We start from the raw sequence: 17,403 nt of genomic DNA on the forward strand, positions 1-17,403 counted from the left end.
AAATTACTATTAATGCACATATTATTTGATATGTAATTATGAAGTATTATTTTGAACAACCAAAGATAACAGTTAAATATTATTCCAAATATTCCAAGTATTACTTTAAAAAAAATCTAATAGGGAGTTCCTATTGTGGCTCAGTGGTAACGAATTTGACTATTAAACCATGGGGATGCGGGTTTGATCCAAGGCCTCGCTCAGTGGGTTAAGGATATGGGGTGTTGCTGTGAGCTGTGGTGTGAGTCACAGATGTGGCTTGGATCCTGCATTGCTGTGGCATAGGCTGGCAGCTAAACATCTATTTGGACCCCTGGCCTGGGAACTTCCATATGCTGCAGGTGCAGCCCTAAAAAAAAAAAGCAAGAAATAATTTTTAAAAAATTAAAAATCTAATAAATGTATATAGTTTATACAAATAAGAATGATTATTTGCAAAACTTTGATTATAATAAAATTTGATGAAAACAATTTTTATGTATACAGGAATTTAGAGTATCATGAAAATGAAAAGACAGCTTCTAGCTTAGAACAATGTTCCTTAAAACATCCAGCTATGATTTGGACCAGTGAATTAACACTATGTGATTAAATCATAAAATAGCTACAGTTTAATATACTCTGTTAAATACCTCTCCAATTATAATTATAATATTTATCCCAGGTTAACCTGCTATCTGATGATTGTGTATTTTATTTGTTATTCAATCAAACAATGATTCTGGTAAATGAAAAAAAATTTTATGTTTTTTTTTTTCTCATGAAATATTGGATCACTGGACTAGTTATATACTGTAACAGAATTTTTAACTAATTTTAATTTTATTTAAACAAATATTAAAAGCAATGTTTCTTTTACTAATTTAAAACTGCATAGTAAATGACTGAAAAGTGCATGCAAAGATTTTAAAACATCTTTCAATATGTTATTTAATAATTCCAGAAATTATTTGATATTTACTCTAGAGAATTTATGCCATTCACAGTTATGTATTAGTTAATTACTGTAATTAAAACTCTTACTTTTTCCAGGATGATTTATTCTTATTTAAGTTTGGTATTATAATTCCAGAAAATAATTAGCTGATCTTTGTAATAAGCTTCCTGAATAGCCAAAACCATTAATTTTGTTTAATTTTTTTCTGCTACCAAATTTTATATAATTTATACAAATTTATATAATCAGAGTCATTATTTGGAAGTCATATAATTTACCAATCCCAGTAGTAATTACATTATCTTTGTTCATTGAAAAAAAACTGCTTAATAAAAACATATCCAAAGTATACATTACATTTAACCATATAGACAAAGTCAGTTTCCCCAGAAATCACTCAACTAAGATGGAAGATTAAACCAACTAATGACTCTCTAAATTAGTAAGTAATTAACAACTGTATATTAGAAAACATGTTGGCATAGAACAGCAAGTCATTTATAAGAACTAGTCCCACTATACTAATTTATATTGATTTTCATTCATAATTTACATTGAAAATCATGTATAAATAGCCTACTGCACCATTAAAATTCTGCAGTAATCAAATTGGATTATAAATCATTTTAAATATGAGCAAATAAATGTTTACAGATAAGCATAAAATTTTAAAGAAGCAGCAAAATGCCATTGAATACTGGACAAGGTTTTTTTTTTTTTTTTTTTTTTAATCAGAAAAGGTAGAGATATTGGTAACTTTGAAAACCACACAAAACTGTTTTTTAAATAAAGCATAATGACTTCAAGAAAATAGTTCTTGCTAGTTGTTACTGTTCTATAAATTCTTAAGAGTATATAGTAGTATCATCTCCTATCATTTGGGAGACAAATCTTTTTATTTAAAAAAATTATTATGACTTACCTTTAACAAGGCTAAGAAGGATTTTTCAATCAAATGCTCCAACATTGGAACAGACAATTCTTAGTAGGAACAAATGACATCCTGAAGAAAAACCCTACACTGAAATCCTCATTATGTAAAGTGTGTGAGTTTAAATATGCTTTTTTAAAAAGGGAGAGAGACAGAGAGAGAGAGAGACAACGTCAGATCCTAGTACGTGGTTTGTTGCAAAAGGAATTAAAAAAAAAAAATAAGAAGAAACCCACACACATCCCACTACTGATATGGCTCTTAAGGGTCTATTTTTATGTTCTGGTGAGGACCCATTGCCTACATCTGAGATCCTCGGCAGGCTTTTCTCCTTTTTTTTTTTTTCTTTTTTGGCCATTTTCCCGTGCAAGTAAGTCAGAGGCCAGAGAGACTAAAGGATCTAACTTTCAGAGCAGCTTCTAATATACTGTTTCACTATGCAGTTATTATTCCAGATGATAACCTGGGTCTGGGCAGGTGTAGGAAGTGTAGACTGGGGAGAATTGTCAGAGTCTCACTCTCCTACTAGAAAAACTCATTTCATGAAGTTTAAATAAAATAAACTTTTCTGTACAGCATTAATCTATGGTATGTTTAGATTAATAACTGCAAAAACAATTAGCGTTTTTGTCAATCAACAAGGATGACAAACAGACTTTTAAAAAGGGAAATAGCCTATTGTTCTAACTGGAAGTTCTTCACTATTTATCATCTTCTGTTAGTTTTGCAGAAGTATCATAAGCACAGAAAAATCTTTCTATGAAAACCAAAAAGTTAAATTTATCTTCAATTTTTTCAAATAAAAATACAACTATTAAGTAACATTTAAACCAAATTGCTATTTAGATGACACTTTATTATTAAAAAGTACATACTTCAGTTACTTTATTTATTTATTTTTTGTCTTTTCTGCCATTTCTTGGGCAGCTCCCACAGCATATGGAGGTTCCCAGGCTAGGGGTCGAATCAGAGCTGTAGCTGCCGGCCTACACCAGAGCCGCAGCAACACGGGATCCGAGCCACGTCTGCAACACCACAGCTCCCGGCAACGCCAGGATCCTTAACCCACTGCGCAAGGCCAGGGATCAAACCCTCAACTGCATGGTTCCTAGTCGGATTCGTTAACCACTGTGCCACGACGGGAACTCCACTTCAGTTACTTTAAAAGAAAGTCATTATTTCACAATATAACCAAATAAAATGCCTTGCATTTTGAGGGGAAAAATTTTCCTCAATATTAAAAATCCATTCTTATAAAGAAATTCTCAGAATCATATAGGCAAAATAAAAAATTTCAGAAAGTAAACTATCTCTCAGACAGACTAACTGAATAAATGCCTCTAAGTCAAACTTGAAAGACAACAACCTAACAATAATAGGCAGAAATACATTCCATTCATTAGATTGTATTTAAACCAGTGCTCATGGATTGCTTGTGCTGTCCCTTCTGGGCATGTATTGAATCTTTTTATTTGCAGGCTGTTCTACACAACAGGAAGGAAAGGCAAATACTTTTTTCCCAGTATTGCTCTTTTTCTAGTATATTTTGACTGAGACATTTATTTAGAAATTAATAATGTTATAAAGCTTTGGGGTATATATATTTTTTTTCTAATGTCAGAGCACTGAATTACGATAAAGTAGAAATAGACCAGTAATGTCATTATGATTTATGGGTTTTTTTTATTACTTTTTTTTTTTTTTTTTTTGCCTTTTAGGGCCATACCCACGGCATATGGGGATCCCAGGCTAGGGGTTGAATCAGAGCTACGGCTGCCAGCCTATACCACAACCACAGCAACACCAGATCCTCAACCCACTAAGCAAGGCCAGAGATCAAACCTACATCCTCATGAATGCCAGTCAGATTTATTTCCGCTGAGCCACGACTGGAACTCCTGATTTACGCTTTTCAATTAAGAAGAATTTACAAAGATTTCAGTTAATTTTAAAGGATGATTTCCTTATAGTTGTAAACCATTTATCTTTGTTCCATTAGTAAGGTAGTATAAAAGCTAATTCAATTAATATTTTGATTAAGGATATCTCTTGTATTGTAGTTAAGATGCTTTGATATATTTTCTTCTCAGCCTTTAATTCTCACATATGTACACCAAAATACACACCCTCCAATGTGACAATTCAGAAATAGCTCACCAACACAGGAGTTCAGATAGGACCTATTTTAAACCACATATCTTAAATATTTTAAAAGGATACTTAAGTTATAATGAAAATATGTACACTGTTAAAGAAGGATGTTTCAGAAAAAAATACATGCAAAATAGATACCTAAGTTGACACTGAACTTACTTGGATCATTATTAATCAGTGGCCTAATGTCATCTAAATCCTCTGTCTGGAGAGGACAGTGCCACACCCTCCCATGAGCAGCCCAAGGAATCAAATGAACATTCCCAGAGGTAGCTGTTAAATATTCATTCCTATAGACAACAGTTCCTGAGTAGCTTAGCTCACGAGACCCAGAAAACACACAGCTAAATAAAATCTGCAACCACATATTTATATTTTGCTCAAAACATTCTCCTGGAAGAATAAGACAGAAAAATGCTGTACCCATTTCTGAGTAATGAATGTTGGGGTTTTCATTTTAAAAAGATTATGTTATGTGCAGTATTTTGAAGGGATATGTTTTAGAGGAGGGTATATCTTGCCTTATGAAAATGTGCTATAGTACTAAACAGATTTTAGTAGAATGAAAGATATAACTGTTAATATACTAACGTCAACTAGGCCCAGCTCTTTTTTTTCTAAAAGACCATATAGGGTTTGGAATCCAACAGAATCCAAGTGAATCTTGATGTGAGCAGGACCTAACTACATTGAGTGGGGATTAGGAGTTAAATAACTACTTATTTTCTTAATCAAAAACATGGAGAAACCTAAATAAGATAATCTTGATAGCTAAGTGTGGTGAGCTGTGTGCCACATGTGGCAGAGATCTGATTACAAGACATCAAAGTGTGTCTCTTCCCATGAGGCCCCTACCCTTTTCCCCCTTTTCTGCTTTGGTTACTGAGATTACATGGCACCATCAGAAATGCATTTGACTTTTTTTTTTTTTTTGTCCTGTCTCTGCATTTGCTAGAATTTTGACTTAATAGGAAGGGAGACCCTTATCTGTTTAGTTCATTGCTGAATCCCCAGAGCACAGAGCAGACACATAGCTGGTAATCAGCTGAATGAGTGTGCTCACTCATGACTATTGTAACCACAATAATATTTTGAAAGGTGCAAGATTGACCAGTAAGGAGAAGTTATTATACTGTTTGTTCATACCACAGATATACAATGCTTTGAAATGAAGAGCATCCACTGTGGAAGGGAATGGGCCTAAATAGGAATTAGGAATCCAACCCTTCCCTCAGTGTATGACATATTATTGACTACCTTACCTCTCTTAGTCTTAGTGGAAATAGCTCCTTCTCAGAACTGTTACAAAGATCAAGAATGATAATATGAAGGACTTAGTACAGAAACTGACATATAGTGTTTGTATAATAAATAAGTGTTATGGTGATATTGGCTCCTAAACAAATTTTTATTTCAGGGAATTTATTAGAATAATATGGATGATAATATTGAAAATTACAGAAAGGCATACATATACACAATGGAATATTACTCAACCATTAAAAGCAAATAAATAATGGAATTTGGAGCAAGATGGATGGACCTAGAAATTGTCATGCAAAGTGAAGTTAAACAGTGAGACACCAACATCACTTGCATGTGGAAACTAAAAAAACAAAAAGGACACAATGAACTTTGCAGAGCAGACACTGACTCGCAGACTTTGAAAAACTTATGGCTTCAAAAGGAGACAGGTTGCAGTGTGGAGGGATGGGCTGGGGGTTTGGGATGGAAATGTTATAAAACTGGGTTGTGATGATCATTGTACAACTATAAATGTAATAAAATTCACTGAGTTAAAAAAATTTAAAAAAAAGAAATTTACGGAAAGGCATAAAATAAGACCACCAATTCTATTCCTTAGAAATGACTAATGTTAAGTATATGCCCATTCCCCAGTAAACCCATATATACATATAAAATTTAAAGTTATAGACACACACACACATATAACATATATATGCACAGTGACTAATGCATATATTGAATCAATCTTCAACATGCCTCTTCCGATATTAGGTGCCTTGAAGATATTCTCATGTCATGGAAAGTGTTAATGTTCTCTTTTTTCTTTAATAAAATAATTCCATAATAAATGTAGTATTGTCTTTTAAATGACCAGTCTTAGATTTAACAGAACTTCTGTTTTTTCTGATCCTCTGATCTTATAAAAACAATGCTAAAAATTCATGTACTCATAGATTTGTTTATATGCTGATGTACAAACCTGACTAGTATCCATGATGACAACGCATGTTTGATCACTGGCCTCACTCAGTGGGCTAAAAGATCCAGTATTGCTGTGAGCTGTTGTATGTCACAGATGCAGCTCAGATCTGGGGTTGCTGTGGCTGTGGCATAGACCTGAGGCTATAGCTCTGATTCAACCCCTAGTCTGGAAACTTCCATATGCCATGGATGCGGTCCAAAGATAACAACAACAAAAAAAAGATCCTTAGAACAGTATTTCTAGATAAGCTCATTCATGGAATGTGACACTTGTGGAGTAAAAGAGGAAGAATAAAGTAAGTTGAGTAATTATAAATATTGCAACATATTTGAGAAGCCAATACTAAAATTTCTAGAAGAGGAGTCACATGGCCCAAGTTAACAGTTTTGTTAGTGATGGAAGGTTTTGTGAATTGGGAGCAAGCAGATAGTCACCATGTTCCTGATTTCCTTTCTGGTCAAAGAGATAAGAGTCTCAACCTGAAGATCAAATCATATGGTAGATTTAAATTTTAAATGTAAACTGTATGCAGATTCTATGTAATAGATAAAATATTTTAAGTGATTCATTTCTTTTTTTTAGAGTACAGCAAATGAAAAGTAGAATTTTAGTATCATATACATTATAGCTCTAGGTTGTATGGATAAGCGAAGACCTATAAACTATGAGGATAATAACAGAGTTAACATGTATCTGGGGCTTACTATCTGCCAGTTGTAGAAATATATTTCACATATTATTTTGCTTACCTATTATACCAACTTACTATGTTCTTTAGACTACTAGTTGAGGTCACACAGCTAATATGTGCCAAAACAAGGATTAAAACCCAGAAAGACTGAATGAAGAGCTTGTACTTTTTTCTGAAGAAGAAAAAAGTATATATATGTACACATATATGAGGTCTTGATCAATACTTACTTTACATATTCTTTTCAAGACATTTGGGAAAATTGAATAAACAACTTTAAATAACCTGATATTAGATAAGAAAATATCTAAATACAACAAACAGGGGATGAACAATGAATACATTCTGTAAGTGGCAAGTAAGAGAATTATTTTGAGATTAAATAAAACAAAATTCATTCTAAAGACCTATAGCACATACATTGCACACCTACACTGTAAAGTTTCTCAAAACATTGTTTACCATTGTTAAACGCTAAGGTAAAATTTTTTTTATCACTTTAATCCTTGGGGTAACTGAGTGTGGAGATGTACACACACATTATTTATGCACATGCATAACACATATGATTGTGTGTGTGTATATATACATAAAGAACTATTTTTTTGCTGGTTTCTTCACTTATATTAGTAATGGCAGGTTCTACATGCTTTATTTGGCAAGGAAGTACTTCAAATGCAGGAATAAAAGTAAATATACATGTATGTAATTTTAAAAGAGAATATTAAATGCATAAGGCAGAACAGTATACAGTAATGCCAGGGAAAGCATGAGAGTTTAAAATGAAGGTTTCTAATATTACCTTTAAAAGAAAATTTCAAGGACATCATTGAAGATAAAAGGCAGAATATCAGAGTCATTAAAGTTTAGACTTAAGCCATGTAGTCTAATGAATCCAAGCACACGATGAAAGTAAATCTACTGTATTAAAGACATAAGATAAACTTATTTATATGTTTCATAGAAGCGGTGGTAGGAGATGTGTGTAAAAGAGATGAAAGTGAGAGCACCTCTGTAAATATGGATTGTTCTCATGTGGGCAGGGCCAAATCAGTAGGTAAATCTCATACACCTCTGAAAAATATTGGCAGACCTAATCTTAGCTTGACCTGTTTGCAATTGACTTATCTCTCTAAGGAGAGGGGGAGAAAGTCAACATTTAAATACTAAGAGACTTAAGGAAATGTTAAGATCAGTGTAATTGTCAGAGCAATTTGTATTCATACATTAGAAGGGAAATTATTAGGGGAAAAAGAGAAAATTTCAGGTAAACAGATAACTAGGCCTCAAAGCATGATGTTGTGAAATAATGGGAAAAAAATCAGTAAATAATCAGCAACAAAAATAAGCATTTAGTTAAACAAATGACCCCCCAAAAGTTCAAGAAAAAACATTATGTGAGCAGTTCATTTGAAATTTTACATGGCAGAAATATAAAATTCATTGAATTGAGGGTAAAACAAAATTTTGTGCTGATAAATGTCATCTAGACTATAAATAGTCCCTGAAGTGGAGTCTTAAAAATTGAATAAATAAAATGACTTTAAGAAAGTTTAGAGAAATCAATTTACATTCACATTGGCTGATGACTTGATCAAAATGAGAAAAAAAAATTATTCTGTTTAAACACTACTTTAAAAAAAAAGTTGGAGAGCATGATGAATGTATAAACACAGAAAACTTTATACAAAGAAATAAGGTGGATAATGAAACTTCAAGTGGTTTTGTTCCACTTAGTAAATAAAGAGACGTACTAACCACAATGGCTAGTCCTTCTTTAAACTCTTAAGTATAGTGACATCTATGCCATCTGACAATCTACTAAGAGAAAGACAAAACACTTAGGTGCCAGATTCCTGAAAGATACATGCGTGCAACAGGCACATTACATACACTTTTCCAGGGACATGGAAGCATACCTCATTAAATTCCCTTTTAAAGCTGAAAAAAAAAAAAAAACTTTCTAAGAAGCATATTATATAATAATTTATTTTAGAAATCACCACTCAGGAAAAAATGTTTCTGATGCCTCTGTTTGTTTGATTGAAATGGAGAAGTTTGATCCTTCTACCCTGACACTTTGAAGAAACATTTGACACAAACCTTGCATTTGAGTGCAAGAAGTGACTAGAAATTTTTTAAAGGAATATAGTCTATCAAACCTTGTAGTGAAATCAGTTCATCATTTTCCAGATTGGTACTCAGTGCGCTTAAGGGAAGATTTGTTTGTGGCAAACGTGGGTTTTCTGTCTTGAAAGAGACCAAACGGTTTGGTTTAGAGTGCTACTTCTCAGATGAACTCCTTTGAAGAACTGGAAATATAGTCTTAAGAGTTCCAAGAATGCATAAGGTTTCAAAGTGGGAACATCTTGCTCATGCAATAGTTTATAAAAAACAAACAAAAAGCAGGTATAACACACATACATACCCACAAATAGACTGTACACACACACATACACACACACACTCACACAAAACTGATAAAACTTCTGAAAGCAAGTATTTTCATTGAAATGTTATAAATCACATAAGTTCTTTTCTATATACCTTATTTCCATGAGTATATTCTATAAATCATACACATTAAAATCCAAACAAAATAAAAAGTATCAGACTACTACTACTACTCCATGATAAGACAGTTATCATAAAAATTCAGAATTCTAAAATATCAGAATCCTGCAACTGTTCTGCATGTTTCTCTGTGACAGCTGGTTATCTGCTTGAATGAAAGCAATGATGATTAGTCAGGGTTAAAGTAAAACTTTCCCCTTCGAACTTCACATTTAAATTTTGAATAATAGAGAAGTTCGGCTCACCTATTAAATTTCATTTTAGCCCTGACATTTCAGTAACAGCATTAAAATTTGCTTTGCATTAAGGGGCAGTGGTGACAATGGATTTGATAGACGTATTAACCTTGTAGTTAAGCAGAAAGAAATCTTCCATCCTTGTAACTGTGCTAGGTAGGTTTATGTAGTTTTAGGTAACATCAGCTCTGTCTGTATGCAAGTGTCAGTTATCCTCGTTCTTCAATAAACAACCAAGGACTCGAATCATATTAATTCTGACCATCCCCTTTCAGATTCCCCTATGTCATTCCTCTCTTTTGTTCTGAGCTTGTGATTTAAGTAAACAGTAGCAGTCTATGTAATCTGAATGGCTGTGCAATGTTACCCTTAAAGATTTACTAGTCCTGCTAGTTTTACATGGTTTGATTAGTATATCTATCTTCAGAGACTGCTAGGACAACTGTTTCTTGGCTTTCAGGGCCCAGGGTTTTCGGTTGTGGTATTTAGTAAGCAAAATGTCCTGCTCTACAGCACCTCTTGTTCATGGGCAAATATGCAAAGGTGAATTGAGCTATTTACATGGTGTGAGTGAGTTTCGGTGTACTCTGTAATAATCCTTTGGTTAACAACACAGTACTTTCCCAATTCAGAGTAAATAAGCTAAGATTATTATTGTTTTTACAAGATGCATTTACAAGGCTTGGAGCAGCATCCTCCCTGTTTTCCAAGGACTAAAAACATTTGCTGGACCTAATCCAAGACTGTTGCAGGCCTGTTTTTCCTCTCATTTTCTACAACTCCTCAGGGAAAACAGGATAATCACAATAGGTTGGAGGAAAGAGGGCTACAATAAGAATAATTTGTAGATAAAATAAGTCCATAAAAACATAGAAACCATACCATTTCTTGCAACACAAACTTAAAATCTGCTAAATATTTCCCATGTTATAAAGAAGACTGGCCCAAACTATTATTTTTATAACAAATTTCAGTTTTAACTTCACAAGTTTCTCTGTTCTGATTTTTCCATTTCTTACGTAGTTATCCTGCATTTATCTGTTGTAGCTGATTTTAATTTGGTATCTTATTTCTAATATTTTTTTCAGAATGATATGTGGTTTTAGGTATATAAATTTGGAATTGCAGCCAAAATAATTAATTGCAACTGCACTTACAAAATCACAGCTCTTCCTAAATTAGCAGAAACCATGAATTCATGTGAATTCATGTGATCCTTTACTCCTTTTTTTTTTTTTTTTTTTTTTTTTTTTTTTGCTATTTCTTTGGGCCGCTCCCGCGGCATATGGAGGTTCCCAGGCTAGGGGTCAAATCAGAGCTGTAGCCACTGGCCTGTGCCAGAGCCACAGCAACGCGAGATCCCAGCCGCGTCTGCAACCTATACCACAGCTCACGGCAACGCCGGATCGTTAACCCACTGAGCAAGGGCAGGGACCGAACCCTCAACCTCATGGTTCCTAGTCGGATTCGTTAACCACTGCGCCACGACGGGAACTCCCCTACTCCTTTTTTTGATATGCTCACATTATCCACATAACAGGTGTTTCTATTTTGAAAGACACCTAGCTTCCAATGGCAGTTCAATACACAATCACACGTTTCCAAATTGTACCAAAAATATTTTCATCATAACTGAAGCTTATTCTATCACTTACTCTTTTAAGCTCATATTTACCATCCTATGTAGAAAATATGTAAATTCTTATGAAATTTTTTAAAAATGAAGATGAAATTAAATTTTTGCTATTTACTAAACTTTCTCTGGCTTATCTGCCATGTTATTTAGGTTAGGGAAAAAAGTACTGGGGCAATTTTCTTTTTTAGTCCTTCAATGCAAATTGACTACATGGAAAATCTTTCTATGATAAAATATTCTACCACTGACTGTCACCCTTTCTGACAACCTTCATCCAATCTTAGATGAATAAAATTAAAATTAAAAATAGACCATATCTGATTTTTGAAAAATTCTAATATGTGAATTTTGAGACATGCTTTAGGGGCTTAGCTTCAATTTTTAAAGATGGGTAAATAAAACTAAATTCAGTCATTTTGATTGACTAAATCATAATTCTTAAGGGATATTTCCATATACTTAAGAACTTCCCAGAGGAAAGGAAGACAGGAATATTTCCTCCAGAACTTACCTTCAAACCCTTAGTGCATCCTGTGATGTGAGAAGCCACAAGCAGCTGACTTTGCTTTCAGAGATGCCCCTCAGTGTTGATCAGAGAGGAGACAATTCAAAAGCTACCTCCATATTTAGACTTATAAAACATGCACTAAAGGATACTGACATGGTATTGCCTCTAAAAATATGAATGTTCTATTTAATATTTTCTTTTAATTAAACTATTTAATTGACATAAGTTAACGTATTATAAGAATTTTAGTTTTAGAAGAACATTCATCTCCTCAGCTATGTGCTTTATTCAGTATGGATGGGAATTCATCTTTCTACTATCATCTGTCCCCATCTGCATACTCTTTGTGTAAGAGTAAGGAAACAATAGTTTAGCTACCAGGAACTTCAAAGAAGGTCAACCAGGGTTAAGTTCAGAAGAGCCAAGAGCTGGATCCAACTGTTCCTGTAGAGTGCTAACTCTGGGGTTTGCAGTTAAATGGGCCCCCCAAATCCATGTATTGATTCAGCTTGTTTGAGTTGAAAGCACTCAAACTGATGCCCTGAGATTCTGTGTAAAATGTGGACTCTAGATAACATACATTTTAAAACTAAACATCTAAACAAACTTCTAGCTCAGTAAGTGTGATCAAGAAACATGATTTAATATGTAGGCCCCTAAAAAAAAGTAAAGGAGGAAAAAATTCCTGACACATGATTTTCTTTACCATATGCAATAAACAGAGATATTAATATAATATTTAGCACATACAAAATACTGTGACTCTATTTTACTTATATATATATATATCTAGAATACCTTAACTGCAAACCCTTAACTGCAGATGGGGACAGATGATAGTAGAAAGATGAATTCCCATCCATATTGAACAAAAGCACATAGCTGAGGAGATGAATGTTCTTATAAAACTAAAATTCTTATAATACGTTAACTTATATCAATTAAATAGTTTAATTAAAGGAAAATATTAAATAGAACATTCATATTTTTAGAGGCAATACCATGTCATTATCCTTTAGTGCATGTTTTGTCAGTCTGAATATGGAGGTAGCTTTTGAACTGTCATTAACATGAGCACTGCCCAGTTGAACTGACATGCTAGAAGATTCAGAAAATTGATGAATTGCAGAATTCTATAGAAATGAATAAAGTATAAAGAAAAAATTGAAAATATCACCAAGTATGTCCTTGTCCCTTAAAAACCTGAGTCGCACTGATTCTATTATCCTCAAGAGAACCTTTAATATGACAAACTCTTAAATGTCAAAACAGAATGCATAAATGCCAAAACCCAGGAGAAAAGGACAGTAACTAGAACCTTGTAGCAGCGGTCTAATCTCAGGAGAGACTTCAGGCTCTACCGCTGCTATTTGCCATGATAAACATGAAAGGTGGAATCAGTAGGGAGATAAGATAAAGACAATGCCCACGTATGAAGAGGTACAAAGAAGACTACAGATAATATATAGCATGAATATGCAAAAAACTAATATAAAGTATTATTAAAATCTAAAAAAAAAAATGCCTTAAATCAAAAAAGGCAGAACAGTTGAAAATGTACTTCAAGGAACAAACACCTAGACTGAAGGTGAGAATACATCCCCTAATGTCTTTTCCATTACTACAAAAATATGTGTTTCAAATAAATTAGTTTTTAACACATTTGTGTGTACAAATTATATGGTGTTTAAGAGTTTAAAGAGAAAAAATATGGTAAAAATTTTTCAAAGAAATTTGTTATATGTGAATGAAGAGTCAATAATGCAAAATAAAAAAATCATTAAAATATACTACATATACATGTAATGATAAATTTATAGATGGATTTGTATAGATTAATAGAAGTCAAATTTACAGAGCCTTTTTATTATCACATAGATTACATACTGTACTGGTCTAACTTTCTCGTGATTCTAATTTAATGCAAATTTTGTATGTACATAAGCAAATTTAGGCAATGGGATAATAACCAGCTGACACAATAAATTTGATATAAGTAAAATTACATAATGAATTTAAGCTTAATTATATATCTATTATATACTGTAAATTATTCTTTTCAAAATGTGGTTAATTATAGCATTATTTAGTTTTATTGTGTAAATAATAAGTACTGATGTGATAGAAGAACTGATCTGAATATTTTTACCAGCAAAATATGGAGATTTGGCAAAATGCCAGCTAAGTTAATTTTGCATTCAGTGATAAATAGGGTTGCCATAGCAAGCCCATAGTCACTGAGTTTCTAAGCAACCTAAGACTCCACAGACTTCAGATACTTAGGAGTCCACTGATCTTTCATCATTCCTAAAGGAAAAATACGAGAACTTGTGGTACCAAACTCAGTGGAGAATTCTGTAATTACCCAGTCAAGAACTGACCCATATAAACCATCCTCTATATTGATGGATTTAACTTATTAAATAATTTTATTTGTAGTACACAACTGATTACTCAGAGTGCTAAGTGGATTAACTTAGGTACAGAAAATGGTCAGTGCCTAGTATTGGATGTGCAGACAAATATTTGTTGAATGAATAAACAAGATTCAACACTTAATCCGACCCTCCAAATGCTGACATTCTTAAAATCCTTGCCTTTTCATATAAAAATACATCTGATGGTAGCATTCCTATTCAGCATGTCATTTCAATTTTTTGTTTTCTAATTATGTACATTTAGGTAATGTACATAATTATAAATCAGTAATTGTGATGTTGAATCAAAATATTTAATTATAGGTTGTCTGGAATGCAAAAATAACAATATTAACTACCAAAACATTAAACTGAATTGTGTGAGTCTGAGGTAAAAGCTAGGTTATGAATTTTTCCTTTTTATTAACGTTACCTGCCCTTGTCTACGTTAAACACTTTCTCTAGTCGTCTATATTCACATGACAGCCACTGTGGCAAACTATTGCCTCCAGTGTGCTCTTTTAATTCAGTTTCTATCTATTTAAGTTTCCAGCTATTTAAGATAATCACAATGAAATGGAGTTAAAGTGTACAAACAGTGTTTGTTTCTACATAAAATTATATCACAATACAGGTTGAAATAAGTATCATTAATAGAAATGGTTTTATGTCTGGAATCTGTAAAATGTTACCTAATTCTTATACCTGTTTTTTTCTGTCTCCCATTATCATTCTATGTAGCTAGCTCCTGCCATGTAAAACCTCATAGGGATGATCTGCGAATAGAAAACTGGCTTTAATTTAAAAGCTTTTTTTTTTTTTTTAACGTTACTTCCTATATCCTGTTAGCTGTTGTACCAAAGATTCAGTAGCTCAAGTCAAGTTTAAAATATGATGCCTGGGTTCCCTAACCTAAAATAAAATCTCCAAGTCACCTCTCTATTAAGTCATGGTAACCCCCTTGTTGATTAGATCCATTCCAGGCATGCCCTGGTAGAAACTGCTTGTGATCTCTCCTGGTTACTGTTGATTATAAGAAGTGGAGGAGGGTAGATTCTTCTTTCACCAAGACTGGGAAGACCACCACTCTGTTTACAATCTTAATCTGCGAGAGTCTAAAAATGTCTATAATGATATTCATTATAATTGCTTCTTCAGGTAAAAGCAACCGTGTATAATTTAACAGTCTTCCTGGGCAGATACATTTTTAAGAATAAAAGAAAATAGCTGCACATGAGTTTTTCCTTTCAAGACATTGCTCTATTAAGTTATTCCTCCGTTGTTGCATGTATACAAAAAGAAGTATGTTGGAGGGCTTGAACAATTTCAAGTATTTTTTGAATGTCCTCTTATCACTTAGTACTGTTATTATTCCTGACAAGATCATAGTAAAGTTACAACACCTGACTGACTCCTTCCACTTTCTTTTAGACACAAGTTCTTAACTAAAAGCTTAGGACAGGCACACTTTACCTCTCAAGAGAAGAGAAAAATGCGAGTATAGCTTAAACTAGACAAGAACAAAGCAAAAATTAGATCAAAGTCAGAGATTTAAGTATTTCAGGCACCAGTATTGAGTCCTACATTGTTAGGCTAGATAACTTCACAGCAATTACATAGGCACAATTACCAGTTAGGAGTCCGATGAAAAAGAGCAAGGTCACCAATATCAACACACTTTCAAAATGCTGGTTGGAATACAGTGGAATTAACACTGATGACTCTGGTTGTATTTGCTTCAAGTGCTGGGTCAAAATATTGCTGTGCATCAGTCCGCCCCACCTCCAAGTATCCACAAATGGCTGTGGAATTTTGATTAACACTCCAGTGAGGCAGTGGGATTCCTAAACCAAAGTAAACCCCGCAGCCTGTGTTTACCAAGCTCTCCAACTAGAAAATGATCTGCTCTTCCCCCTGTTCTTTCCTTAAAAAAAGAAACAATTACTGTGTGACGTTTAAAAGAACACAGAAGCAGCTCCTTCTCCAGGGATATCCCTACTTATTTTCTCAGAGAAATTCCCTTGACTCTTTACATCCTCGTCTCAGTTTAGGACTTTACAGTCTTCCTAGGAACCACATAACAACATGCACACTGGTCTTTAGGATAAGAAACAAAGTGTCAATAACAGATGCGGCAGGGCCTTGCAAAATGAACAAGTTCAGATTTATAACAGTTATGACATTCTTTTGCCATTTAAGAGAACATAAGATTAGCAAAATTCGGTGGGTATACTATTATATAGGCAACTTGGAAGAACAAAAAAGAAGACAAAAATAAAGGTATTCTAAAAACAAATTAAGCCATTACAGTATATGCTAAATTACACAAAACTATATGAGTTTTTCCTTTATCATTTAAGGCAATAATTCTGTAGGGATTAATGTTGATAACATGCATCCTCATATACACTATACTCAATGAAGATGGGTCATGTGGCCACTATGTGCCTAGAATTCTGTCACAAAGAAAGCATGATCCCTACAGTGTAATGTAATTTAAATACTTCCAAATAAGACATAATATGGGAGTATTGAAGATTTTAATTTACCTTTTTCAAAGTTGACAACTACCCTAGCTGTGAACATTCATTCTAGAGCTGTTTACTTAGCATGTAATTGATATCTGTAATTTAGCTATAACTTAGTTATCTTTATTTCCTAAGATCTGAAAATATTCATAATAAATATAATATTGAGGTTTTCACTGGTGAAATTAGTAGTTTCAAAGATATATAAATTGGCTAGAAATATTACTAGCTAACTCTCTACCCTTATAACACAGGCTATTAAAACCCATCAAGTCCAGTTCAGAAATGGTCCATCGCCTATCTCTTGAGTTCAGGGTATTACTGATTGCCTGGCTAGGACAGGATGGTTAGCTGAATTCTGCAGTTAGCATGTTAAGTCTTTGTCTCTGATGAATCTCCCATGAAAGATCCTGGTACACTTGGGACACTTAAAAGGACTTGAATATGGGGACTCCACAGAGCCCATGGAGCAGTTTGGGTTCTTGATACTTAACTGTTTCCATCAGAAGAAGCCCATTCTGAGAGGACTTTCCCTGCTTTGAGAAGGAGATCTGCAGCTCT

At 33.4% G+C, this 17,403-nt stretch overlaps 1 protein-coding gene across 11 annotated transcripts in view; it reads right to left on the minus strand.

The window, feature by feature from the left end:
* Positions 1-17,403, minus strand: part of CD36 (CD36 molecule) — a 96,549-nt gene that overhangs the window by 48,189 nt on the left and 30,957 nt on the right. For 2 of the 11 annotated variants that reach the window (XM_021102279.1, XM_005667691.3), the window contains exon 1: positions 1,860-11,171. The exons of 4 other annotated variants lie outside the window; for them this stretch is intronic. The gene's annotated coding sequence lies outside the window, so the exon portion shown is untranslated. Of the gene's footprint in view, positions 1-1,859; positions 11,172-15,944; positions 16,197-17,403 lie in introns of those variants that run through there. 5 more of the 11 variants (XM_005667694.3, XM_021102277.1, XM_021102273.1 and 2 more) reach the window with 5 other exon arrangements.

Source organism: Sus scrofa, chromosome 9 (assembly GCF_000003025.6).
Source record: "Sus scrofa isolate TJ Tabasco breed Duroc chromosome 9, Sscrofa11.1, whole genome shotgun sequence".
Lineage (NCBI taxonomy): Eukaryota > Metazoa > Chordata > Mammalia > Artiodactyla > Suidae > Sus > Sus scrofa.